This window comes from Mustela lutreola, chromosome 9 (genome assembly GCF_030435805.1).
Source record: "Mustela lutreola isolate mMusLut2 chromosome 9, mMusLut2.pri, whole genome shotgun sequence".
NCBI lineage: Eukaryota > Metazoa > Chordata > Mammalia > Carnivora > Mustelidae > Mustela > Mustela lutreola.
Genome location: NC_081298.1, coordinates 121,827,527 through 121,855,336, shown reverse-complemented (window position 1 = coordinate 121,855,336; position 27,810 = coordinate 121,827,527). Strand labels below are relative to the sequence as shown.

Here is a 27,810-nt window from a genome sequence, read left to right as displayed (position 1 = left end):
TTCGTGTGTTTTGGAAGATTCATCTTGGCAAATAGGGTTTGCTCATGGAAGGAGAAGTGGCTCCCACACGGAGGCCCATGGGCCCCCCCCCTCCCAGGTTCTGGAGAAGTTCTGGAATGTCCCCAGAGCTCTTTTTTCAGCTCAGATACCAAGACCTTCTTTCCAAATGAGGAGACAGGGTCAGGCCAAGCTCAGCACAAAGCACCCACCATCTGGGCCCTGTGGGCAACCTGACCTCTCATGGGTCACTCCTCACACCACCAACACCAAGACTGTCTTCGAACCCTTAGCCAAGCCCATGTCCCCCACCCCCCAAGGAAATGCTATTGGAAGGCAGGGAATGGCAAGTCTCACGAGTGAAAGTGTACACTCTGCCATACCCAAGGCTTCTAGAATCTTGGCTACCATCCATGCATTATTTGACTTGGGCATTAAATCTGTGGCTACAGTGGGCGGGGAGCAACAGGTCTGGGCTGGAGAAGGTTGTGTTTACAAAGCAGTTTTATGTCTGCCTGTCTGTCTGTGAACTTTGGAACGCTCCTCAACCACAGCGCTGTAGTAATTATCAATAACAATAATATAACGATGTCTTACTTTTGTGTGACACTTTTTACCCTGTGTGAAGCACTTGGGTATATATTCTTTTATTGTGGTAAAATAGACATAAAATGTGCCATCTTAATCATTTTTAAATATCTCAGTCAATGGCTCTAAGTACTTTCGTTGTATTGAGCAACCATCCCTACTATCTATTTCCAGAACTACTTCATCGTCACAAACAGAAATTCCGTACCATTTTCAGTCTCTATGGATCTGCCTATTCTAGATAATTTCATATGAGTGGGATCCTCCAGCATTTGTCCTTTTGTGTCTGGTTTATTTCGCTTAGCCGGATGTTTTCAGATTCATCCCTGCAGCCTGCATCAGCACTTCCCTCCATTTTCTGGATGAATAATATTCCACAGTGTGTGTGCATCAAATTTTGTGTCTCCCTCTGTTTCCCCCAGGGACACTGTGAACATAGGTGAAGGAGTATCTGGGTGGCTGCTTTCAGTTCTTGTGGGTGTTACATAGGAGCGGAATTGCTGGGTCACGTGGTGATTTTAGTAGATTCTCCTATTTATATTGCAATGAACATCTCTTACTTGATTATAACTGTTTGAGACATGAGGGTACTGAAGCTCAGAGAAGGGAAGGAGATAAAATCACTTGAAAGAGGTTTTAACTTCGGGATGGTAAATACTCTTGTGTCTGGGGTTGTGACTAGGGGGAGGCAAATAAGCCATCTAAGGTGCAGAATTCAGAAGAACTCAGTCCTAAGCAACACAACCCTTTGCCATGGGCAGCTTTGTCACCAAACACAGTGCCTAGGGCCCAGGATAATTTTAGGGGCCATTACAATGTTTTATTTTAAAATCAGAAGAGGGCACTTGGGTGGATTAGTTGATTAACCATCTGCCTTAGTCTCAGGTCATGATCCCAGGGTCCTGGGATTGAGTCCCGCATCGGGCTCCCCACTCTTTGGGGACTCTGCTTCTCCCTCTGCCCCTCCTCCCACCCATTCTCTCAAACCCTCTCTCCCTCTCAAATAAATAAATGAAAATCTTTAAAATCAGAAGAAAAATGTGAATAGAATCCAGCTTGGATTACATTAGTCTTTTTATTAGCACAGTTTGAAAATATAAGTTTTGATACATATTTTTTAGGAAGGAAGGGGTCCACAAAGGCAACAGTGCATAGGGCCCTGTAAGTCTTCATGGTTCCCATTCTGAGAGCTATGAAGGGTCCTATGAAGGACACAGAATTTAAGGAGGCTCTTAGCTTTAGTATCATGCAAGGACCAATCCTATCCGTCACTAACCCCAGAGTGTATACCTCCTTAAATTTTGCACCTTAAGCACTTGGCTTGCCTCATCAGAAGCCTTGCCCCACCTGGGTCTACACCAAACTGGATGGTTGCTCCTGGCACTCTGGGCAACAACATCTCTGGCCAAGGCTTCCTCACTTGGTAGCACACTTGTGTTACTTAGGGCAGGAACAAGGCCAGGGAAGCCAGCCTTAGTCATTTAAAGGCTAGGTGTCCGGCCACGAGGAACCCCACACCATGGCGCCCTTCACTAACGTTTACAACATTCACTCCATTTCGTAGGGTTTGTCACTTCTGTAGTTATCTTACCTAGAGAGTCTGTATTTGTGTTAATTCCCAAACCATTAGCTCATTCTGCCAACCCATAAGCACTAGAGAAGGAAAGATATCTTTTGTAAAGGTCTACCTCTGGATTCGTAATCATTTTCTCATCCATTCGAGGGAGCCCACGCAACCCCCACTTCACAAGACCATTGCTTCACATCCACTGTTGTGGGCAGAGGACATTTGGCAAATCTTCACTGAGCACCCACTCTGTGCTTCAGCCCTGGGGACAGGAAAGTGAACAAGACAGTAAAAACTCCTGGCCTCTGTGGTGCTTACATTGCAAGAGGAGGATAGAGGAAACAAAAAAATAAATGACAAACCTATAGTGAGCCTGATGGTGATGTATAATGGAGGGAGAGGAAGCCGGGAGTAAGGAATACGGGGAGGGAAAGGCAGCGTGGTTGTAGATCACGTGATCAGAAGAGATCTCATTGGCAACTTCCATGTTAGCAAAGACTGGGGCAATATGAGGGACCCCACTATATGAATATCTAGGAAATGCATTCCAGGAAGCAAAAAACTGGATGTACAAAGGCCCTGGGGTTGGAGGATACCTGGTTGATGGCAGTCACTATCATGGCCCCAGGGGTTGTTTCTTTGGTACAGCATCAAACCAGGGTCCCTCCTGAGGACCCCCATGCTCAGGTCCCAGCTCACAGGGACCCATTTTTCTAAGAGTCACCAGGCTGGCCGTATTAGATCCTGTGTTCCAGGAGGTTCTGTTAGTGGTCTGGTTGTGGAGCTGTGCCATGGCCTCAAGAGCCATGGGGTGAGCCCATTTGTACCCTCCTCCCTCAGCATCACATTCATGCACAGAAGCAGAGAAAACTGTTGGTGATGAGATGGTAAAGCAGATGCGCGGGCAGGAGGAAAGAGGAAGGCCCAGAGACAGGGGTGCACATGGACAGAGGGAGAGACCAGAGAAATGGACACAAAGATAGAAAGTGGGAAGCTGGAGACTGGGAGAGAGGGAGACAGACTGTTTTTAGGGTTCCTAACAGCTGTGGGTTCCTGATTCCCATACCTCCTGGAGAGGCTCCCCAGGTTCTACCAAGGGAATCTACCTGTATCTCTGCCATTACTCCCACCTCTTCCTCCCTTTCTCCTAAGTGAGCCCCAGAGCCCAAACTCTGGGATTCTTTGTGTTGCTCTATTGCCCTGCCTTTTGCCATCTGCATCCCTAGAGGAGTGGCAACTTCTGTGCAGGGTGGGGGGGGCATCGATGGAGGGGTGGCAGGGTTGGGGGAGTACTGATTGTTTCAGGTAGTGCTGTGAGGCAGAGAGCTCTGGGCGTGAACTCCAGGGCTCGGGTTTACCCTCCAGCTCAGCCAAGTACTAGCCACATGACCTTGAACAAATCATCCGAGGGCCCAAAGGCTCTCTCTCTCCACCTCTCCTGTGGACACTATCCACCCTGCCCTTCTCACCTCTCTACACTGTTGTGAAAGTACAGTGGAACCCACATGGAAGGGTCCTGTGGGCTATCAAATGCTGTGGAAGGGCATGTGGTTAGAACCCACTGTGTTGTTGCGGAGCCACGTGGCTGGCTTTCCTGGCCTGGTGCCATGCCTCAGCTGGGTGGCTCAGCCCCCACCTCAGTCCACCCAGCCGGGTTCCACCTAGCAGCGCTCCTTCCTGTTTCCTCCTTCTCTTACCCCATGTGTTTTCCTATTGAGTTGGTGACTCTGAATCAGCCCATCCTCCACTAGCTTCTCAAAAATCTGCATTTTTCCTAAAGCTCCTTTGCTTTATGAAAGTCCCCACCTTCCCTGAATGATGTGGCTCATCTATAGCCCTTGGAGGCTACCCCAACCCTGGGCCTGTTGGTGTCACCAAGACAAAAACAGATACTGCTTCATGCTGGAAGTTTCTACATTGTCCTTCGTCCCAACATTTAAAGAACCCCTTGACTCCTCATTGGGGTGACAGACAATGGGCTGGCTGAGAACCATGTAATATTGCTCAGCTATCCCTGGAATCCATTTTTTCTTCCCCATAACCACTCTCAGGCTCCAACTGAAGTCCCCAGTCACTCAGGAGATGATTGCCATGGGCTCCTGGCTCTTCCTGAACCTCTTCTGACATCTCCTTGTCCTCAGAGTAAAACTTTAAAAAACTCATCTAACCCCGTTCTGCCTCAGAATTGCTCCTGACTGATAGTAGTCTATGGGAATGAAACTCTAATCTCTTCTCTGGCATCCATGGCCCTACACAACTTGACCATATCCCTTCCCTGGCCTCTCCCATTCGGCCTGCTCCGTGCAATGTGGCAGGCAGCCCCCAGTCAACCCAATCTCCTGACTTGTGTGTAATCCCCTTCTCTTGAGAGTTGCAGGCCATGGTGGTTTGCTTTTACCGTCAGAGTAAGGCAGGAACAATGGGCTATCAGTTCTGAGATTAAGTCCCAAAAGACAATGGCTTCTCTCTTGCACAACCTTCCTCACTCCCACTTGCCCTGAGGGAGGCCAACTGCCATGTTGTGAGCTGCTCTCCAGAGAAACCCACAAGGTAAAGAACTGAAGGAAGCTATAGGTCAAGTGCCAGGGAGAAGCTGAAGCCCTCAGCCCAGTAACCTGTGAGAAACTGGAATCTCACCAACAGCTTGACGCTGATCTTTCCCAAGTGGAGTCTTCCAAGGAGACCCCAGCCCTGGGCTGCACTCTGGAACTGTGTGAGAGGCTTTGAAACAGATCACCCAGCTAAGCTGTACTCAAATTCCTAACCCAAAACTGAGATAGTAAACAAAACTTTAACAAGTTTTGAGATAACTTGATGAACAGTAATAAATAATCAACATAATACAGTCCCGCCCGGTTTTAGAAAGCCACTCTAGAATTTCATACTACTATAAATTCTTAATTGGCATTTCCACAGATCTGTCCTACAGCCCCACATTCTAATGTTTCTCTGGTCACCTCAACCATTGTCTCTCCACAATACCAACTCTCTTCAGATTTCTTGGCCTCCTAACACCCACCTTTGAAGAGTCCTTCCCAATACACACACCCCTTGCTCCCAGTACACATATTTATGGAGAGTATGAAAGCTATTAGATGGGGTGTCTCTTCCCTTTCCACCCTAAAGGGACAAAGCTGTTCACTTCAGTGACCAACCATTCATTGCTCAGTCTTCCTACGATAGAGGGTGACTCCGTATCACTGATCCCAATTCCTCTGCCAGGGCTCTCAGTCCCACTGCACCCCTCTACATTTGCAATGATCCCATCTTTCTCTGGTATCTGGACTCCCTCCCTCTCCTTCCCAATAATATTCCAGATCACTCAGTTCTCTTCCATTTTAGCAAATATTTCCTTGATTCCAAAACACTCTCCAGCAACTTCCACCCTCTCCTTCTTCCTTCTACAACCAAACTCTTGTGGTGTCTTCTACATTTCCTTCCTTCTCATTCTCTCCAGTCTGGCTTTTCCCCTCATTGCTCTACCAAAACATCTCTCTCCAAAGTCATCCATGACCCAGAGGTTGCCAAATCCAATCAAAGTTTTTTGAACTTCGGGAACCCTGAAATGTTGACTTTGGGCTTCAACTGTCTCCGGCCTCTTATTTATAGATTTTGTTGTCACTCCTCAACCTCCAGCTTAGGAGTCCCTCAACCTTCATCCCAGGTCCTCTTCTCTCCTCTCAGCCCCAATATTTTCCTTTTACTAGGCCATCCCAGCTGCATCTCAAATACCACCTCTACATTCATGACTCTCAAATTTGCACCCAGCCCAGGCTTCTCTGAGCTCCAGGTCTATGGAACCAACTGCCTGCCATCCACTCAGATGGCTGCAGCTCTTACATCCAACAAATCCAGACTGGAATTTATGTCATGACCCCACGATTGGCACTTCCCCAGTGTTTCAGTTCTCAGTGAATTGCAATAACCCAAACTCTGGAAGGTAGTACTTCTTGGTTACTTCTCTCTTCTACCTCCTAAAAGTACCCATTGTTTGCCTTCCATCACCATTACGCCGAGCTACCATTCGGTCACCTGCAGTGGAGAGATGACACCCTGTTCCTCTTCCTCTTCTTCAAAGAGATATCCTCATACTCCAGGCTTGTCACCCCTAGATATGCAAGCAGGACTTTAAAAATGCACTAATGCCAAAACTACATCCCAGACCAATTAAAAAAAAAAAAAATCTCTGGTAGTGGGAGATTACTTTCCTTATTACAACTTTCACAGTGAGCTCTAACTTATACTTATGATCAAGACACACTGGTTTAACTGGTTTCCCCACATCCATTACTTCTCCACTCTGTTTTCTGTGGGGGTGGTCAGGGGCAGACAAATCTCATTATGTCACCCCTCTTGCTCTTAAGATAAAGGATGAAGCCTTCTGGCCCTGTGTCATCTCACTTTGCCTTCATCCCATAAGCCAGGGTGCTCTACTGTCCAGTCTTCCATTCAGTACTACCTTCAGATGTTCTTGAACCTATGCTTTTTCTACTCCAGAACTGTCATGCATACTGTTCCGTTTTCCTGGGAATGTTTTGTCTGACTGATCAGCTCAACTTGTCTTCCGCAGGGAAGCATTTCCTGGTTCCCAGATCAAGAGGGCCCCTCTCACCCCATTCATGTTCCCATAGCTCCTCTTCCCCTTCACAAACTTGGCACAACTGTATACTTATCTGTGTGAATTTTGTTTGTTTAATTCCTGTTTTTCCACTAGAAAGAGAGAAGGGTCATTTCTGCCTTATTATTTTCTGCTCTCCTGACACGGAACCCATTTACCTAGAACCTAGTAAAGTTTAGGTAAAAATTCACAGAATGATAATAAATACATGTTTCTTCATATCCCCATAATTTAGTACAGTTTTCTGACTCTCTGGAATGCACCAGCCCTGTCCAACGCCTCCTCACTTTTCCTCCTGGAAGACTCCTATTCTTCCTTCCTGACCTGGTTTTAAAAATCCTTCTTGGCAATTCCTTCCTGGTTCCTTAAGGCAAAGTTAGTTTCTCCTTCTGTGTAAGCTAATAGCCTTTTCTTTCCCTCTGTCATAATTTCATTAACTTGCTTGTGAACCTTCTTCCAGCTGTGGCTGGACTTCATGATCATGTCCCTCATTCTCATGCTAATAACTCATTTGCTGGATGAATGAAAAAATAAGCTAATGAGATCACATCACTTAATCGTAACTTTAAACTGAGGAACATAGGTATGACTTAGCCCCCACCATATATGCTAAACTCTTGGGTCACGTGTCGAGCTCTGGTGCTGCATCCCTCTAGCAGAGCTTTCCTGATGTTCCTCTTGGGTCTCTCCAGCTGGGTCCAGAGGACTTCTTTGATGCAAGCTACTGGGTGAGTTCCTATAACGGGGAGGGACTTGGGATTCTGCTTCTAGAGGGTGAGATAGAGTCCCAGCTCGGGCCCCTTTCCCCATTACCACTGAGCTGTTTTCCTGGGGGAGCCTGACTCTGCTTTTGGTGTCACATGGAACCACTGAATTGCTCAAAGCCAATAGGCCTTAGTTCCAGACTAAGAGTGATAAGGAGAGACCATGACCATGACGATGGAGCGAGGATAAGGTCTGCATCAGGATGAGGGAATGAGGAAGAAATGCTTCATGGCCCAGCCTCTCACCACCTTCAAATGGGAGTTCCTGGTATTTTCCAACAGCTGCTCCCTCCTTCCCAAGGTGCTCAGCCTAGGAAAGAGCCCTTGCCCCTGCAGAACTGCTCCAGTACATCCCTGGGTCCCGGCCCTGGGCAGCTGGGTAGGAGGCCTGCTGTGTTGGTTCATGTCTGCTGACCAAGTGGAGAGAAGCAGAAGCGGGGCTGGGCAGAAGTCATCTGGGGAGATGCAGCTGAGGGACCCCTCCCAGCACAGCCCCACCCTGTCTGCCCTCAGGCCCACTTGCTCTTCTCTTGCGCAGCTCAGCTCCACCAGCTGCCAGAATGAGCTGTGCGATGTCTGGGAATGGCCTTTGGGAAAGATCCCCCTGCTGTGTGTTAGCAACACTGCCAGTGGGGTGGGCAAGAAACACTTTTTCCGGGTCAGAGAGGTGGAGCAGGGCTGATATCATGGACGATGATAGTAATAATAGTGGCTCTTGTTTACTGAGCACTTCCAAATCACCAGGCCAAGTAAACACCTGACACAGATTGTTAGAGTTGTTCTATTGAAGCACCTCTCCTTTTCAAATGTTCTTCAAGAACCCTCTGCAAGTGGCAGATACAAGACTCATGTGTCCATGAGACACTCTTCTAAAGCACCTTCACCCTCGGCCTCACCGTTTCTGGGTCCCTGGCTGCTGCTGGTACTTCAGCTGCTTCTGTGCCTCAGCTCCAGCCAACACCCAGGGGCACCATCTTGCCAGCCCCTCAGCTCATCTGCACACTGTACACCTCTTCTTCCTACCTCTGGGCTTCCATGTTGCCTCTGAGATAGGAGGTGCCACTTTCAGGTCTCATACACACAACCCCAAAGCAGGAGGTTGGGCAGATCTTTGGCCAATGGAGACAGTACACACATTCTTTCTGCATCCTTCGCTTTGGCTGGGCCGTGCTGAGACTCAGAGTTTCATACAGCTTCTTGGAAGATGGCCCCATGATACCAAACAATCAGTTGATTTCACGTAAGTGAGAGCCAGCTCAGTAGCACACGGCATGTTGGCTCCCCTGGCTTCCTGCCTCGCCCCCTTTTCATTTGTTCTTGTTTCTCAAGAACTGCACACCATAATAAGGCAATAGCGTATCTTCTTGTGCCTTGAGCTCTGCTTTCTGGGGTACCCAGGCTAAGGCAAGCTTCTGGGAAAACAGACATGAATGCACATCATTTATGCTAAGGACGGAATAGAGGTTGTGGAGAGTTCCAGGCTGGAGGATGTGGATTTTTTTCTGTGATAAGAGGGAGCTGTAATTTGCAGGAAGATAACTTTTGCAGCCTGGTGGGGGATGGGGGGAATGGTGAAAAAATGCAGGCTCAGATATACTCTGGGTGGCGGCAGGCACACAGGTCTGGGAGGTGCTGGGCTGAACTCAGGCAACTCTTACTTGTGTGCTTACTTGTCTGGTGGCCTGTGGGTGACCACCCTTTCTTTGGAAGAAACAGTGGGTGAGGGAAAGAGATGAGCCCCTGCTGTGGAGCCTCACTTATCCCTTGAGAGAGTGTCTCTGAGCCCCTTGAACGCCATTATCAGTCACCTCCATGGAGAGTTCCATGCTTTGTCAAGGGCAGGGCGTTAGAGACTGGTGTCTCTGATGTGCGACTCTGAAATTCAATTCTGGGAAAACATTGCCTAAAATGGCTAAATGCTTCAGAAGTTCTGCTCTGAGACCAGAGCTCTTTGCCCCCAGAACGGAACAGTCTTAGCTCTTTGTTCCTCCCCATAGAAAGGACTGTCCCATGCGACTACCTAATAGTTTGAGCCTGGTAGAGCTTCCTTGGTTCAGCCCTATACCATTGACCTTGACCTCATCCCTTAGGTATTTAGCTGTCCTGCTTCCCTATCTGTCTGACTCTACTCAGGTACTCATCCGCAAGCACCATGGATGCTCCCTCATAATCATGGTGGTTTCCACTGATGCAAAGGTAATTGCCAGCAGCTATGGCAGGAAGTTCCAGGGAGTAGGTTTTGATTTTGCGTGGATAGCCAAATCACGTTGGAGGAAGGGTTAACTCAGTTTGAATGAAGTAGGCAGAATTGCACTCCACTGGGGCTGAATTCACACCAGGACCTGAGGATGCCCCAGCACTCCCAACTTGGCTAGCATCCTTCACCCAGCAGCATAAAAAAGGTTCAATAAATAATAATAATAATAATAATAATACCAACATCCTTGTCACTTAAGGGGGCCCTACCCTGTACTCAGCTCTCACGTCTGCCCCTGGCTTGGGAGCCATGATGACTTGGCACATTTTCTGGTCACTCCACCCATAGCTCTTCCTATGGGCACTTTTCTAGCAGCTGCTCCTGCCTGGACACGAAGACAAAACCAGTCTCTCACCCAGATTCCTTCTCTCCTCCCCTTTCCCCATTGTCTGTGCACAATGACCACTGAGGCTACTGATGCCCACTTGATAGCAGTTCATAGAAGAGGATATTCAGTTTTCCCAGCAAGGGAAGGTGTGGGAGGAACACTACTGATGCCTTTTTTTCTGTACATCCCTTCCCAACCCTCAGGCTTCTAATCTCCATGGTTAGAGGAGAGATTTTCTGATTGATGTGATCATGACATGTCTTTTTCCATCTTTTTTAAAAGAAAATATTTTATTTATTTGACAGAGATCACAAGTAGGCAGAGGGGCAGGCGGGGTAGGGGGGGAAGGGGGGAGTAGGTTCCCTGCCAAGCAGAAAGCCCAATGCCCAATGCAGGGCTCAGTCCCAGGGCCCCGAGATCATGACCTGAGCTGAAGGCAGACACTTAACCAACTGAGCCACCCAGGGGCCCCCTCCATCCCTTTTTTTTTTTTTAAACCTATATGTGTCTTCATATTTCAGTTTGGTTTCTGATAGACAAAATGTGATTAGAATTTACCTTTTAAAAAATCTAGTCTGACAATTTCTGCCTTTTAAATGGAACTATATATATAATTTACATTTAATGTCATTATTGCTATAATTAACTCTAAATTTATATGGTCTTTTCCTCTATTTCCCATTAGTCCCATCTGTTTTTTCCCTACCTTCTTTGTTTTCATTTTTACATTAGATTATATTTTTTATAATTCTATTTTCTTTCTCATATTGGCTTATTACTGATACCTTTTTGGTTTGGTTTGGTTTGGATTGTTTCCTTACTGCTTATAATATACATTCATCTTTAATTTGTCACAGTTTACCTTCAAGTAATATTATGCCAACTCACATATAACATAGAACTTTATAGTATACTCCCTCTTCATTCCTCTCCCCAAACTTTTGTGTTACTCTTGTCAAATATTTTGTTTGTACATATAATATAAATCCCATAATATATTGTTATTATTTTTACTCTAAACAATCAATTATCTTTTAAAGATATCTTAAATATCTTAAATTCAAAATCTTAAATTCAAAAGTTTTTTTTTTTTTTTTTTATATTTTCCCACATATTTAGCACTTACCATCTCTTCATTCCTTTGTGTGGAATCAGATTCCTATTTGATTTCATTTTCCTTCAGCACAAAGTTCCTCCTTTAACTTTCTCATAGGACTTGTGATCAGTTCTTTTGGCTGGTGGATGTCTGAAACAAATCTTCATTTCATTTCAGTTTTGCAAGATTTTTTTTTTGCTTTGTATACCACTCTATACATTTTCATACAACTTAAAAGAAGTTGCTCAACTGTCCTCTGGATGGCATTGCCTCCAACCATGGGTCTGCTGTCATTCTTCTCTTTGTTCTTCCTGGCTGTTCTTCCTGTTCTTTGTTCTTCCTGGCTGTTCTCTGGCTGCCTTCAAGATTTTTCTCTTTATTACTTTAAAAAATATATATATTTTATTTATTTATTTGAGAGAGACAGAGATAGCCTGAGAAAGCATGAGTGGGGAGGAGAGGGAGAAGCAGGTTTTCTATTGAACAGGGAGCCTGATGTGGGGCTTGATCCCAGGGCCCAGGGACCATGACGCAAGTGGAAGGCAGACACTTAACTGACTGAGCCACCCAGGCGCCCCTTTCTTTATTACTTCTTAAGCAATTTGACTATATGTATTGGTGTCATTTTCTTCATGTTTCTTGTGTTTGGGAGTCAGTTGAGTTTCTTGGTTCCTTTTATCAAAATAGGGAAAATTTTCAGCTCTTCCTTTTCTTTATCTCTCTACTCTCCTTTGGGGCTGCAATTATTCCTCTATTATGTGCTTGAAGTTGTCCTACAGCTCATTGTCCTACATGCTCTGTTTTTATCCTTAAGTCAGTGTTTAATCTATGGTTAGTCCCATCTGATATGTTTTCCATCTTAGACATTTAGTTTTCTTATCCCTAGAAATTTGATTTGGTTCTTTTGAAAAAAAAAAAAAATCTTTTATATTTTTCCTAGCATGTCCATGCTTTCCTCTATCTTCTTGAACATGTGGAATGTATTTATAATAACTTTTTAAAAAAATGTTCTTGTCTGCTATTTCTATCATTGGTGTCATTTCTATATCTATCTCTATCAATTGATTTTTTTTCCCATTATGGATTTTATTTCCTTGTTCTTTGATGCCTGATAATTTTTTAAAAATTTTTTATTAAAGAGAGACAGAGCACAAATAGTAGGAATGGCAGGTGGAGGAGAGGGAGATGCAGGGTCCCCATTGAGCAGGAAGCCTGATGGAGGGCTTGATCTCAGGACCCTGAGATCATGACCTGAGCCAGAAGGTAGATGCTTAACCAAATGAACCACCCATGTACCCCTGTGCTTGATAATTTTTAATTGAATGACAGGTAATATGAATTTTACATTGTTAAATGTGGGATATTTTTAAATTTAAATATTTTTGAGTTTTATTCTGAAACTCAGTTAAGTTACCTGGAAGCAATTTGATCTTTTTTAAAAAAATATTTTATTCATTTATTTGACAGACAGAGATCACAAGTCGGCAGAGAGGCAGGCAGAGAGAGAGGAAGGGAAGCAGGCTCCATGCTGAGCAGAGAGCCCGATGCGGGGCTCAATCCCAGCACCCTGGGATCATGACCTGAGCTGAAGGCAGAGGCTTTAACCCACTGAGCCACCCAGGCGCCCCGCAATTTGATCTTTTGAGACTTGCTTTCAAGTTTCTTAGATAGGACCCACATAACCTGTAGTTAAGGACCCAATTTTCCCATTACTGGGGCAGGTAGTGATTTGTAAGTAAGAGAGGGTCACAATAGGATTTGCAATTAATGAAACCACTCTGGCAGAATGAAGAAGATAGAAGGGAAAGGATGGGACAGCAGAGAGACCCCAAGCAGCACCTACTGCTTATCCAGACAAGGGAATGGAGAAGACTGTTCAGGCAATAGCCAGTGCAGGGGTTGGAAATAGGGTTGGAGTCAGTGGTGCTTTGTGTGGGCCAAGCAAGAGGAAGAAGACTGAGTCTGAAATGATCCAAGGTTTCTCATTTGGGCTTCTGGTGGATTCAGAGGAAATGAGATCCATGTGAAGCCCTTAGTGGGGTTTCCAGAGGCCAAGAATTTCCAATCACTCTGTGTTGAATTTCTTTGTCTACAAGCAGAAATCCAATTCCAAGAAGGAGGCAGAGTTAGGACCCAAACAACCTAGACCCCTGCTCTGGGTATCTGATGGGCCTTTTCCTCTGGAGGCTCCAAAGAATACCAGTATCCAAATTAAGATCCTAAGCATCCATGACTTCTCTGCCTATAACCTCACAGACTTTCTCCTGTTTAAAGAGAAGATTTTTCTGTGTAAGTGTACCATCTGGTACCAGAGGAGCTTGGCAAATTAGAGGCTTTTATAGTACTGACTTTTTATAATGTGATATTTAAATTACATTAATATCTCTGGTGCGACAATTATATTAGCCTAGGATTAAGTCTGCCACTCTCTAATGAAAAAATGTTAATGAAGAATTTCATTCATAAAATGTTGAAATGGGCTCCCCTGTTCTCACTGAACTATTCAGAGAAATTTCCTCAAGGCCCACAGAGTCTATGTTTAGTCCCAATCTGTGATCCATCCTCTATGCCTATTTTCAGAAAATGTTCCTCCATAAGCTACGTACCACATGTATAAATTTCCCCCTTTCTTTGATGCAGCAACATGTTTTCTGGCAAGACATCTGAGAGCATTAATCAAGTATGTGCTGGGAACCATGACTTTGGGGATTAAAATGTACTTTGTCTACACCGGGGTAAAGGAAGAGTTAAGGTTAAAAAAAAAAAAAGTTAAGAAGTGAGACCCATTCACTTCCTCTCTCTCCTTCCTCCCTGGCTGTAAATTTGACCAAGAGTAAATGAAGTGTCTCTAATTAGCTTGTCCAAGGAACAAAGTACCCCCCACCCTGTTAAGGGCCCAGAAAAGCCATGAACTTGGGCTGCCTGCAAAGGCTCTTGTTTCCCCCAGGATAATCATTGTTTGGGGCCCCAACCTGACAGCTGAAGAAAACGGAAATTATAAACGTAAGTATCGCAGTTCATACACTTCGCAAATTGTTGGGGCATTCTCTCATTTCCTCCCTCTCCTGTGTTTCACACATATGTGCACACCCAAATAAGCCAGCTAAACGTATAGGCAAAGTCGCATTCAGGGTCTGTTGTAGTTCTTAAAGCCATTAAAAACAAACAAACAAACAAACAAAAACCCCCCAACTGTTAACTGAAGCCATTAAGAAAACAAAAACATTAACCAAAGGTAACAGAACTCGCCCTCAGTATTATACCCCTTCTATTGCAAAGGGAAAAAAAAAATCTGGAATGAAGGGTTAAATTATTTGCATAGTTAATGTCATACAAATTGTCTGAAAAGACGCAGGCCCCAGCTCTGTCTTCCAAAGCTAAGAAAAGGCTAACTATGGTGTCTGTCTCCTGGCACCAAACAGGCAGCTCTTAAATGATCCCAAATACCAAAACATGCCCAGGCTGTGTTTCTAAAGCACTGAAGTTGAAATTTCCCACATAACAAACCCCCAAAACATTTGGTTTCCAGCAGTGCCTGGATATGTTCAAGCCTGATTCTGTACAAGTCCAGGGTAAAAGAATAGAAGACTCTAGAAGGTGGAATGCACGGAGTGGGGTAAGGAGGAGGTGAGCGGGTAATTGGTGAGGACAGGAGAGCCGTGAAGTGAACCTGAATTCAAATAATGGGCTAAAAATAGAAACAGTCTCCTAAAAGGGAAGGAAGAAACAACATATTATTAAAAGATAATTTTCACAAAAAGGTAAAATCCTGACTGGCACACAGATTTAAAAATGTGCATGTTCAGGTATTTATTTTCCTCATGAAATGAGGGAACCAGGCAGATATTCAAAGGAAAAGTCAGAAACATTCAAGTGGATACTGAGTAAATAATGTTGAGATGAATTGGAGATAAATGGAGATAAAACTGGGTTGAGGAAGTCAATTAAATCTCTATCAGGACATAATTTACACACCTATCAGTTATGATTTACATATCTAATCAGTTATAATTTCCAGGGCATTGCAAAATAGCTTAAAGACAGTACAACAGGAGAATCTGATAACCAGGGAGGGTGTGTTCTAGACATGCATAGTTTTCCACTGAAACAAAAAATTGTTTCTACAATATTCATAAAAGTCTGCTAAGGGGAAGTTGGGTTCTTGGTGGGAGGAACACCCCTTCCCAGAGAGGACGGTGTCACAGAGTGGTTAAACCCATACAGAGGCAGGGTGGGGTGTCAGTAGGAACTCCTCCAACAAGGGTTGAGTCAGAAAACAAGAGACACAGACTAGTAATTTTATTATTTATTACATTTGGTCATCTGCGTGTATGCACACACACGCACACACGCACACTAGCTCTAGTATAGAATCAGAATATGAAGGCCAGAAGAGGCCTTCTTCATCTTGTGGTCTAGGCTGAGACCCTGGGCTGGGATTTGATTGAGGTCTCTCAACTTCTCCGTGGCCATGAGCTTGGTTCTTTAAAGTTCATGAGCCTAGTGGAATCTACCTAGATGACTATGGACAATCTACAGTTTGTGACAAGTTTCCCCACCCCCACCAGGCATGCAAAGTTTACATGTATAATCAAAGTGTATTTTTCTGGGGATGAGTTCAGAATGTTGATCCCTGGCTTTACATTAAACCCAGCAGTACACCAAGTATATGTCTGAATCTAGTTGTAATAAATGAAACTGAAATGTGGCTACCTTCATGGAACTTTCAAAAGGCTTTTTATTTTTGGAGGAAATATTTTAATAGCCCACATCTTAAATTAAAAAAAAAAGGCTAAGAAATCTGAACAATGTGTTCCTTTTCCCTGTAATAAGTGGAAACATTCCAAATCACTCCGTTGTTCCCTCTACAGTTAACTGTTTCAGCATCTGAGCCTCAAGGCTGACCCAAGTCTTCAGCTGTGGGAATGTGAAAAATAGAGGATGGTTTAACTCCTCAGTTCCTGGTGTGCTTTGTCTTTCTTCCCATCCCCCTCCCCCAGCTCTGGAAATCTCTAGGGTAGGAGAGAGAGGGGAGGGAGCCCTCTAGTAGGGGACTTCAAGATCAAATGGACAGCTGACTGAAGGCTGCTGTTTAGGATTCCAGCTATCCCTTGTCTCTGCTGCCTCCCCACTTTTTGTTCTCTCCCCCAAATCCAGGGCCAGTGATGGAGACCCTGCTGTTGGAAACTAAGTGAGTAGAAGAAGTTGACAAGGAGCAAGTTGAGAATGAATTGCAGGCACCATGGTCAAGAAACAAGACTTGCAGTATAACCTACTGTAACTGATCTGCATCTCAGATCACCCCCAAATGTGTGTGAGGTGATTCCTCTAGCTTGGCATTTAAGATAAGGGTTAACCTACACACCATACAGAGTTCCTCTCCAGAAGAAGCAAGTCAGGGCCCAGGCAACTGGGAACCAGCCAGAAGGGATGGACATTCCTAGGGCAAGCATGGCAAGGCAACTGCCAAAGATGTCCTGAGTGCCCTTCACAGAGTGTCCCCCACTTTAGGGCCACTGGAAGCTTTCAGAGTGGATTTTGCATCAGGATGTGCACCTCGGGTCCTTTCTGAGCCTCTGGCTTAGGTGCTCCTTGGCCATTATCACCAATCGAGATAGTGAAGACAAGAGAAAGAGCAAACTTATGGGGGAAGAAGATATTGAGAGAAGGTTTGGACATGGTGAATATGGGAGGCTCCCAGGTAGATATCTCTCCTAAATCAGCAGATGGAAGAGTCTGGAATTCAGGGAAGAAATCAGGCTTCCCAATTTCAAATGGGAGTCCCTGGAGATAAAAATATATGTTTATAAAAAATAAAAAATTAAAAAAAATTTTTTAAAAATTTTTTAATAAATAAATAAATAAACTACCAAAAAAAAAAAAAAATGGGAGTCATCCATTTATAAACCCTTCGAGTGCCAGGCACGGGTCAGAGTTTCCTTTGCAGCGAAAGAGTGATTGGGCTTACCCTAGACCATGCCACCACTGATGTTCATAAACATTTAATGCAGGGAAACCACTGCAAATAGGACTGGGGGATACCAAGACCTCCCTGCCCACCACAGAAGGGCTTGCTGCGGTTGATCCTTACTTCTCATGGAACATTGTGTTCAGTGTGGGTGAGTGGGATGCTCTGATTCATCCTGGGAAGGGTTTCAGTGTGTGCTGATGCTTGAGTCCAGTAGCTGGATTTTCTGTCCATATTAGGCTGAGAGTAGGGGTGTCCTCTGGTGCTGTGTAAACCATCAGTGGGTGATCCGTTTGCACCTGTCACATCATTCACTGATGACTTCAATCAGTTACAGCAGCCAAGAGAAAAGAGGGAATGTGTGGGCAAGATATTGAGTCACCCTGTGTTATCTGCCCTCTGAAGACAAAAAAATGCCCACTCCAGGCATCCCTAGTGACTCCGTGCCAGGTTCTCAGACAAACATCCTCCTGAAGCCTCCTGTTCCCTCTTCCTTTCTCGCTTACTCAGTCTCACCCACTCTCAGCTAATTAGGTGTGCACTCAGCCTTAAGGGTCCAATCATCCACAGTCCAGGGCTTGGAGTTTAAAGAAAGGGGACCAGACTCCAGGAAGCAGTGAGACCTAATTTGTTATGAGCCCTAATGATGAGCCAGAAAACCTGGATTCAGATCCTTGCTTGGGTCGTGATGAGTTGCATGGTGTCCCTCATCTTCCTGACCAACTGTAAAATGAAAATGTTGGAAATGATGCTATTAACTTCTAAAGATCTTTTGAAACTAAATGAGAGGATGTATTTTAAAAGAGTCCAGCATGTACTGAGAGCTGACATTTTTGAGTGATTACATTTGATCGGGCAGTTTTATAAAAACTTTTTTTATTTACTAACTCATTCATCTTTGTAGCACCCTACAACAATCCTAAGGTACAATTCTCCTCACTTTCTAGGTGAAGAACTGTGATGTGTTACCTGTTCAGAGTCCAGAGCTAGAAAAGTGGTGAAACCAGAATTTCCCCCCACTCGAAAGTGTGTAGCTCAAGAGCACACAAACTCAGGGTTTATATCAATGATTCTCAAAGATCTCCGGGCCAACCGCCCCAGCAACATCTGGGAACTTGTTGGAAATGCAAATTCTCAGAACCCACCCCAGAGCTACAGACTCAGAAATTCCAGGGGTGGGAAGCAGCAAACTGGTTGGACAAACCCCCACCACATGATTCTCTGACACTCAGTCAAGTTTGAGAATCATTAGTCTATCCTATTTATTCTGTCAAGGTTAGTGGAATCCCAAAGAGGAGTTAGAAGCCTGGTCCAGTTGTTTCCTAGTCGTGGGACCCAGGCAAGTCATTTAATCTCCCCAGGGCTCATTTATGTCACCTCTGTATAGGGGAGAAGTATCTGCTTTATAAGATTGTTGAGGACTCTGGGGCGACTTGGTGGCTCAGTGGGTTAAGACTCTGCCTTCAGTTCAGGTCATGATCTCAGGGTCCTGGGATGGAGCTCCAGATCAGGCTCTCTGCTCAGCAGGAAGCTTGCTTCCCCCTCTCTCTGCCTGCCTCTCTGCCTACTTGTGATCTCTCTCTCTCTGTCAAATAAATAAATTTTATATATATATATATAATTTATGTATAAATTATATACACACACACACACACACAGACTGTTGAGGACTCAAAGAATGGCATGTGAACAGTGGACTAGAGTGTCACTGGGCATGACTTACTGTTGCTTCCCCACCCACTGCTCTAGCTCATTTACCTACTCTCTTGCTCTTACATTCCTCCCCCTCAACCTTCCCTACCCATATTGGGTTGATTTTAATCATGAGAGAAAAGGAGGAATTCACAGCAGAACTGGTGTGAACCTGAGAAGGTGGGCCATGCCAAGGTGGAGGGGTCTCTTTTCTATGTTGGAAAAGTTGGGCCAAATGCAGCCCCTGCAGTGGGTGGCCTGGGCCATCTGTGTCCCAGATGCCTGGGAATGCTGCTTTTGCCAAAGTTCCTCCTGCCTGGTGCAGCCTCCCAGGGCCCTGGGGTTGCCTTACAAAGACCATAGCACTTGCCCTAGGAGGGGTGATTTTCCCCAGGGAAACCAGAATTGAGATGGCAGTTTACTCCATCACAGGCAAGGCACTCTTCAGAATTGTCTGCTGGAATGGTGGTATTTGACCTGACTCTCTGAGGTCAAGACTTTGCCTTGAGCCTGTACCTAGAACAGTTCCCATAGCAATGGCCCCTAAATATTTCTTAAAGAATCTATTCCTTCTTCAGACGTGCTCATGGATCCACTACTGGGCTGTTAAAAGACTCAGATGAGTTAATGATACAAAAGTGCCTTGTCACTTTTGCTTTTTGTATTTTTTAATTTACAGTAGAAGTGTCTTTGTATCTTAAATTTACATACAGTTGCCTGGGTTTTAACATATGCAAGTTCATGTAAGTGTCACCACAGACAAGATAAAGAACAATTCTAACACTATAAAGAACTCCCTCATCTACCCTTTTACTCAGACTCTTCCCCCACCCTGGAAACCTCTGATCTATTCTCTGTCCCCACAGTTTTGCCTTTTCCAGAACACCATATAATGAAATTATACAGTATATAATGAAATGTATGCCACCCCAAAATATGCTTCTTTGGCATGAAAATCATTTTGAGCTGATTATTTTAAGAAACAGTAGACACAGAAGTTTTAAAAACAGAGTAGAAGTTACCCTTTTGTAAGGGATATTTACATTCAAAAAGGAAGTCTTCAATTGCAAAGATGTCTCCTTCTTTGTACCAGGAAGAAAAGGGAGACTCTAAACCTCCAGACTTATCAGGGGAGAAGGCACAGTCTTCAATCTGCATAACAAAATCTTACCCTATTTGCCCTGCATTTCCTAGTAATTTCCCATAGCCAGCTTCCTTCCACCCATGCCCCAAACTTCTTTCTTATGTCTTTAGCTGAAGATGGTATTTAAGGTGGTGGCTTGGACCACCTCAGAGAGTTACTCAGTTTTTCTGGGTATCTCTCATACATATATGAGGTATATATTAATACACTTCTGTTCATTTTTTTCTTGTTAATCTTTTATGATAGGGGGTCTCAGCCAAGAACTCAGGAGGGTGAAGGGAAAATAATTTTTCCTCCCGTGCAGTAACCCTTGAGACTGGCTTCTCCCACCAAGCAGCATGTGTGCGAGATTCATCCAAGTTGTATGCATTGATGTTTACTGTTCTTTATTACCCAGTAGTATCATATCCTGTTTCGTGGTTGTACCACTGTCTGTTTATACATTCACCCAATGAGAGATATTTGAGTTGTTTCTAGATTTTGGCAACTGTAGATAATGCTCTTATACACATCCAAGTACAGGTTTTTGTATTAACATAGGTTTTCATTTCTCTAGTATAAATACCTAGAAGTGGTATTGCCAGGTCATATGGTAAATATATGTTTAGCTTCAGAAGAAATAGCCAAATTGTTTTCCACAGTGGCTGCTCCATTTTGCATTCCCATTAGTAATGTATGATGAGAGTTCCAGTTGCTTCATTCTTCATTTGGTATTGTCAGTATTTTTAGTTATTCTTATAGGATGTGATGATATTTCACTCTGGTTTTAATCTGCATTTCCTCAATGACTAATGATGCTGGAGATCTTTTCATGTATTTATTTGTCACCTGTCTGTCTTATTTGGTAAGGCACCTTCTCAAATCTTTGCCCACCCACTCAAAAAATTTGAGTCTTCCTGAATTTCAGGAGGTTTTTTTTTGGTATATTCTGGGTATAAATCTGCTGTCTGATCTCTGATTTACAAATATTTTCTCCCAATCTGTCAGGTTTATACTCATTCTCTTTAAAGTGTCTCTCACAAGAGTAAATGTGTTTAATTTTGATCAAATCTAATTATTTTTTCCTCTATAGATCATACATTTGTTATTGTACCTAAGAACTCACAAAGAATTTCTATGTTTTCTTCTAAAAGTTTTATTTCTTTATTTTTAAGATTTTATTTATTTGACAGAGAGAGAGACAGCCAGAGAGGGAACGCAAGCAAGGGGGAAGGGAGAGGGAGAAACAGGCTCCCCACTGAGTAGTGAGCCTGACGCAGGGCTCAATTCCAGGACCCTGCGGTCCTGACCTCAGCCGAAGGCACATGCTTAACGACTGAGCCACCCAGGTACCCTTTCTAAGAGTTTTATAGTTATACATTTTTCCGTTTAAGTCTATGACCTATTTTTAGTTCATCTTTGTATGAGGTATGAGGAATAGGTCAGTGTTTATTGTTCTTGTGTGGGTTGTCTACTTGTTTGGGCACCATTTGTTGAAAGAACTCTCCTCTCTCTATTGAATTGCCTTTTCCAACTTTTCCAGAAATCAAGTGCCCATACTTGTGGGGGCCTATTTCTGGATCGTCCTCTCACCAAAACCACACTGTCTTGAGGACTGTCACTTTACAGTATGTCTTAATGCCAGGTAGTGTGAGTCTCCAAATTTGTTCTTCTTTTTCCAAAAAGGCTTTGGCTTACCTTCCCATACAAATTTTAGAGTCCTCTTGTCCATACCTCCAAAGACTCTTGCTGTGGTTTTGATTGGGAAGGCCTATAGGTCAATGTGTAGAGAATTAGCATGTTAACCATGGTGAGTATTCCAATCCATTGACATGCTCCAGTGAGGAGGCTGGAGAATGTTAAGATTATAAGAGCATCCTGGCTCTGGACCCAAATCTGCCAAGTTGGGTGATCTTGGAAAAGTCACTTCCCCTCTCTGGCTCTAGAGTTCTTCAGCCATGAAATGGAAAGGTTAGATTAGATCAACTGAAAGTCCCCTTTTCAGTTCAGACATTCTGTGATTCCCAGTGTAACCTTGAACTGACCTTCCAGAACATAAGCAATATGTTATTGGGTCTCCCCTCAGGGCATGTCTGATGAGATGATCCAAAGGCCACTGTACCCAAAGGCCAGCTCCAAAGCAAATTATTTAATGTGGGAGACCTGCTGATTCAAGACCTCAGAGGTGAGGACTCTTTCTCATTCCTAGAACACCAGAGGCCAGGTAAGAAGTCCCCCAGTGACAGCCCATCTGGGACAGAGCAGCAGATGTGGGTTTATGTTACCCCCAGTTTAGGAAAGTAGCATGAAGAGTAGGCCTTTCCAGGAATGCACAAGAGAAGAGCTTCTTACCCCCATCCCACCCTATTCTCATGTCCAGGCGATGGGGAGAAAAGCCCGGTGACTGAGCAGCACTATTTATAGTGCTCAAACATTGGAGGCAACCCAACTGCCCAGCCATCAGGGAACGCTTAAACAAAGTATGGGACATCGGGACCCTGGAATCTGGTGTAGCCATTAACAATGACAAGTATGTGGATTATGCATTGAAGTGTGCAATAGATAAAATAATGTCAAATAAAAAATGTTGGGAATCAAATAGCACTTGCATACCATTACAGTAATGCTAACATGTTTAGAAATTACATTGACAGGATTTGGAAAGAAATTACTGGTAATGCAAACAGTCTGTGATTGATAATATGAGTATAATTGAGCAGCTGTTCGGCTGAGGCACTGTGGTAAGTGCTCTGGGAGATTCAGAGAAGCTTGTGGCCTGAGGCTTGCCCCAGGAGGACCTCACAGCCGAGCTGGGAATCTATCACCAAACACAAGACTGTGAGTGAATTCTGACTGGAGGCTCCTTCCACAGTTATTCCGCCTCAAGCTTCCAAGTCGAAGCATCAGGAATCTGGTTTGAGAGGGGCTTCTACAGAACAGCTCTCCCAGGCATCTCATGGATGCTGGAGTCACATGATAAAACAAAGTTTGGGCTAGCTGGAAGCCCACCAGCTCAGGCCTCAGCCCCAGTTCAATGGCTTTGGGCCTCCAAGACTCCTGGGGCCATGTGATAGACTGAATCCCCTTCAGGTGTGCCTTGTGGAGTTCCCCCAGACTCCTGCTGGGGACTCTGACTTCTGGAGCTCCTGATCCACCATCTTTGGAAGCTGGGGTAGAGGGGGTAAAGTCTCCCACCCCTCTGGTGGGTCAGCTGCCCTGAGAGCTGCTCTTCAGAGAGCTGTTCTAGGCCAGGCTGGCTGGGCGCAGGACCCCGGATTTGGACCCAAGTGCCACTTGCCCGCTAGTGGTCCCAGGCAAGAGACTTAAAGGCCCTGGTCTCAGTTTGTCCATCCATACAAGGAGGGATGGCGTAGTGCACTTCTACATTCTGTAACATGAAGCTTTTGTTATGTCTGTTGACTGATGAGGGATAGAAGCTCAGGGAGACTCAGTGACAATGCCTGGGCCACAGCAGTGGGCACTTCCTAAGGGCACACAGTGGCTGGTAGCTACTCGGTTTGTTGAGAGTCCCGTGTTCACCATCAGAGCAGCTCCAGCCCCAGCTTGGCCTCTGGAACCCAGGAAGGGAGTGGCCTTGAACACTGGCTGAGTGACCAACACTGGGGCCTCAGGGCACCCTGTTTAAATCAGGCCAGTACCTTTTGATCCTTGAGGGCACAGGGGGTTCTCTGGGTGAGACGCCACAGAGCCAGGCTCTCTGTGTCATAACTGTGTCACCCCTTGTTGATAGTTAATTAGTTAATTATGGTGGAGAGGCAGAACCAGAGAAGAAATGCCAACTTTAGGTCAGAAATGGCACTTAAACCATGAGTAACTCACATTAACTCTGATGACAGGCCTACTCTGCTGCGAACAGCATGGAAGGGAGCTGGTCTTCCAGGAGACCTTTGGTTCAGGGCAACTGAGCATGGCTGGTTTCTAGGGTGAGGAGGCAGGAGAATAGGCCCCAGTGTCCCCCTGCAGAGTCAGTCCCCACCCCACACCAGCTGGGAACTGCGGGTTTGGGTGGTGCCTAATTAGGTGATTTTAGACCCTTTCCTTCCCCAATGAGAGCTGAAGGAAGAAGCTGCTTGCTTCCCTATTCTCTCCAGAAGGAAGTGCTGTTCTGTTCCCCTCTCCTGGTACCAGGGTCCTTCCTCACTGATCCTTTAGAGCCAAGCTATCCTATCCTCAAACTTTTTTGGGTGACCAAAGAAATCTGTGAGATGGAGTGAGAACTCAATCATCCCTTTTGGTATTTAAGAAATGGTTACCTTAGGGACTCCTGGGTCGTTCAATTGGTTAAGCATCCAACTCTTGGTTTCGGCTCAGGTCATGATCTCAGGGTCCTTAGATGGAGCCCTGTGTGGGACTCTGTGCTCAGTAGGGAGTCTGCTTGAGATTCTCTCCCTCGGCCCCTCCCCTCACTCTCTCTCTCTCTCTCAAATAAATAAATAAATCTTTTAAAAAAAATAGTTGCCTTAAAGGAGGAAATGTCCCCATTAATGTTTTGAGACATGTCAGTCGGTGCCCACATTCCCCCACATCATTGAAAGGCACTGAATGTCTTCTGTCCCCACACCTTCCCAGTTACTGCCCCCTGCTACCTTCCCACCTCCCTAAGGATAGGTGACCATGTCAGTTATCATCCAACTGAGGTATCTCTGGAGAGGGAAGGGAAATGGGCCTATGTGTGACTCTCCTGAGGCAATAGGCACGAGCCATGACTGTCCCTGGCAAAGCTGGTCATTTTCCCAAGGACAGAGTCCCAGCTGCTTTCCTTGTTACACGGGATCACTCATGCTAAGCCCCTGCTGGCGTTGTGGCCTCATGTCTGGACACACTGGCCCTGTCTTCCACCCTCTTGGCCCCACATTTCTTTTCCAGCCCACTCTTTCCCCTCTACACCTTTGCATATGCTGTTCCTCTTCCAGGAACTTCTCTACCCACCCCCCCCCACCCCCCCTGAACACCTTATTCCCAACTCATCCTCCAGCTAACAGCTTCAACAGCATTTCTTCACCAAAGTGTTTCACAGCCCCTACTCCCAACCCCGAATCTGGGTGAGCTGTACCTGCCTGGTGCATCCATGTTTCGCCTGACCACCCCTGTCACTGTACTTACCCTTAAGGTCTCCACTGGACAGTGCTCTGTGAGCCCAGGGGACATGCGTGTCTTGACCACCATTGTCTTCCTAGATTGAATATCTTCCCAGCACAGAGTAGACGCTTGTTGAATGAATCACCTTATCAGAACTTGTGCCCAAGATTATAAATTCATTCTCACTGAGGCAGAGTATTTTCATTCAACACATGACAAAACCCCATTTAGCTTAACCTTAAAATGATGACATTCTGATTATAAATTTCAAACGCCAGCAGCCAGCTTGGAAATCACCCCCACGTAAGTGGTAGCAAATTTCATTGAGAACTGACCCTGGTCTTGTTGAAGGTCAGGGCTAGAAAATCTCTTTGACACAGATGCACCTGAGTGCACTTGTCACTCTAGTCCTTGGGAATCCTAAGATAGCAAATATGTCACTTGGAACATTTTATTTTATTTTTAGATTCAGTTTATTTATTTGAGAGAGAGAGAGAGAGAGAGAGAGCATGAGAAGGGGGAGGGTCAAGGGAGAAGCAAACTCCCTGCAGAGTGAGGAGCCTGACACAGGACTCAAACCTGGGACTCCAGGATCATGACTTGAGTCAAGTAGTTGCTTAACCAACTGAGCCACCCAGGTGCCCAGCATTTTATTTTTTTTAAACACTGGCCTTTGATCTAAAAAATAAAAATGTTTTGGTGCAATTTAGAGTTTGTAAAAGTTTTCTTGTATATTAACTTACCTGTCTCAAAACAACCAGCAAGAAAGCAAGGCAAACCCTTTTGAAGATGAAAAGCCTAAGACCCAGAGAAGTTAAGGGACTTGCTTTAGGCTTCTCAGTCAGTACATAGCTGAGTCTGGAACCCAGCTGGGTAGGCTGTCCAAACCCAGAGCTGTCTCCACCACAAGTCCTTGTCAGTACGGATGATGGAAACAGGGGCCATGCTCTTCCCAACAGCAAAGGGGTGGGTGGCCTGGATATTGACCTTGGCTTTTAGATCAGTATTACTGACTGATCACCACGTTTTATTTTTCTCTAGTTGATTATAGCTCCTTAAGGATAAGGTATACATTCTTTTCATGTTTACATATTTCAGATCCTTATAGGTTCACATGCTGCTAGAATGTAAGCCTGAAGAGGTCAAGGACTTGCCTCTTATTCACAGCCACATTCTCTGCACCTGCTAAGTGTGTATAAGTATTTACTGAAGGAAACTCTTTTTATGTTATGGGGGGCCTGCTGTATAGCATGGGGCATAGCAGGTGCTCAGTCAATGCTTGAGAATCCTGCAAAGGTCAACACTGGCTCCTTCTTTAGAAGGGTGATTCAGTGGGACAGATGTCCTGGGAAGAAGGAATATCGATATTTGGGAGACAGCTGTGCCTTCAGCTATATGGTCTTTCTATTGAGAGAGAGGGTGTTTATAACAGCAAATGGCAGGAACACAAAGGAAGCAAAGCCCAGGGCTCAGTCTCTGAAGCATTTCAGATGCCACCTTCCAGAGCAGAACAATTCATTTCACACCAAGATCTCCACTCAAAATCCTCCTGCTATGACAGTCCACTATGGAAGGGATGGTGGGTCTTTTTGTACTTGGACCTGGGTGGGGAAGAGCAAAGGGTGACCGTGCATCCAGGATACAAGGCATGTGTGCTCACTGGAGAGCCTGAGGGCAGTGGGGGCTCTGGTCTGGGCCAGGCCCACTGTGAGCGAGATCATCTGAGGTCTGATACTTCCTCTCTATAAATCTCGGGATTCTATGGTTATGTTATTTTGGCACCATTGGGAGAGAGTGCCGAGCTGGTAGGTTAGCCTGGCCACTAGTTTCCTACATGTGGCTGGTTTGGAGAAGCAGGGTAGAAGGAACAACCTGAGCCACAAACATGCCTGAAATGTTCTTTTGTAGAGAAAGTGCCCACAGTGCAGTTTCCTGGGGTGCTATAGTTCAGTAGTAGACTCTGGGCTGACAACAGAGAGAAAGCATGAGTCTGGTGGCAGCTGGCAGAGCCTCCCTTGTTGGCCTGTGATCGTCTCTTGGCAAGGAAGGAAGTCTTAGACCTCAGGACAGGGAAGCAGCCGGTTCACTCAAGTGGCTCTGAGCCCGGGCCAGCCGCTGGGAATCCTGGATTTCCTCTGCTTCCACAGGTGACATGGGTCTGGATCAGTCATTTGGAACCCAGGTGTGGGTGCCATAGACATTGAAAGCCATTCAGGGTCAGAAGTCATTGGATTATGACCCAGGATAGAACCAGGGGCCCCAGCTCACCTAGTGAGGGGGGTGCCTGTTAGAAAGGAGTGGCCTATCAGTGAAGTCAGGTAGGTTTACTACGAGTGAGGCCTAGGATGGGGGAAAAAGAGAGGGTGAGCTTATTAGAAAGTTCAGGGCAATGGTACCACTCACCCCTTCCCCTTCTATTCTGACACCATGCTGGAAAGTTGGGCTCAGCTCATAACTACCTAAAGTTAGTACCAAAGAGCATCTAGTCCTACACTGTCTTCTACAAATGGTGGAAAATGAGGCCCCCTAGCCTTCAGTGACTTATCCAAAGACTTGCTTCCAGGCACATGAGGAGAACTGGTTCCCTAGACTGGTCTTAGGCCCCTACCTTCACCCCCTCAGACCTGACAGGATGTTGTGTAGCCAGTGCTAAATGGAGCTGGAGGACGGCCAAGTCTAGAAAGACAAGAACAAGCATGCCAGAGGGTATCA

At 45.2% G+C, this 27,810-nt stretch overlaps 1 long non-coding RNA gene across 4 annotated transcripts in view; it reads left to right on the top strand.

Annotated features, from left to right (window-relative positions):
- The window catches only part of LOC131840574 (uncharacterized), a 63,470-nt gene that overhangs the window by 9,715 nt on the left and 25,945 nt on the right, over positions 1-27,810 (top strand). For all 4 annotated transcript variants that reach the window (XR_009357400.1, XR_009357402.1, XR_009357401.1 and 1 more), the window contains exon 2: positions 22,085-22,183. This is a non-coding gene — a long non-coding RNA (uncharacterized LOC131840574). The remainder of the gene's footprint in view (positions 1-22,084; positions 22,184-27,810) is intronic.